The sequence below is a fragment of the Triticum dicoccoides genome, chromosome 2B (genome assembly GCF_002162155.2).
Source record: "Triticum dicoccoides isolate Atlit2015 ecotype Zavitan chromosome 2B, WEW_v2.0, whole genome shotgun sequence".
In the NCBI taxonomy this organism is placed as follows: Eukaryota; Viridiplantae; Streptophyta; class Magnoliopsida; order Poales; family Poaceae; genus Triticum; species Triticum dicoccoides.
Genome location: NC_041383.1, coordinates 423,594,377 through 423,595,404, shown reverse-complemented (window position 1 = coordinate 423,595,404; position 1,028 = coordinate 423,594,377).

The following is a 1,028-nucleotide window of genomic DNA, read 5'->3' as shown; positions in this document are numbered from 1 at the left end:
GGTCGGGTTGTGGCAGACGACATCGGCCCGTGAATCATCTGTTCGGTTCACTTGGCTTCCCTCCGCCCACGTGGTTCCGGGTGGGAATATATGCCTCTTTTGGGGTTTTTGGTTGTTGTCCCCTCGACCGTTAGTCGGCGCATGATCTAGTTGGTGCATGATGTTTGAGTAGATTCTTTTTGTCATGTGGGTCAATTGTGGTATGGTGTGGTTGATACGAGTTGTATGTTATTATGGTGTTGTTCTATGGTGCCTTTCATGTCGCGCAGGTGTGTGGGATCCCTGTTGTAGGGTGTTGCAATATGTTAATGATTTGCTTATACTAGGCCGCAGAAGCGACAAAAACCTGAACTCTTGAGTTGTTGCATATGTGATTAAAGGGGACTTTTAACTTAATGCTATGGTTGGGTTTTAACTTAATGAATCTTTAGTAGTTGCGGATGCTTGCTAGAGTTTCAATCATAAGAAAATGTGACTAAGTATGAAAAGTATGTTAGCTTAAGCCTCTCCCTCATAAGTATGATGATTATCACTATCATGTCATATTCAGTTGACTAGGGACAATTATTTTCTCATTGTTCATCAAAAACCTTTATTTTATTTTTATTTTATTTAAAAAAGCATCTAACTATTTATTATCTTGCAAATGTATCTTTTTATCCTTGCAAACTACTCCCTCTGTCCGTAAATACTTGTCATCAAAATGGATAAAAATGGACGTATCTAGAACTAAAATACGTCTAGATACATCTCCTTTTATCCATTTTGATGACAGGTATTTCTGGACGGAGGGGGTAGTTTATTTCTTGTTCTAGGTAAAGCGAACTTTTAGTGTGCTAGAGTTGTATCGATGATCGATACAACTTGAAAGAATATTAATTCTATCTTTAGCTCCTTGTTGGGTTCGACACTCTTATTTATTGAAAATGCTATAACTGATCCCCTATTTACTTGTGGGTTATCACCTGCTTAGGGGCGCGATGGGGGCAGTCCTTAGAGACGACGAAGGCATATTTATTGTGTGTGGG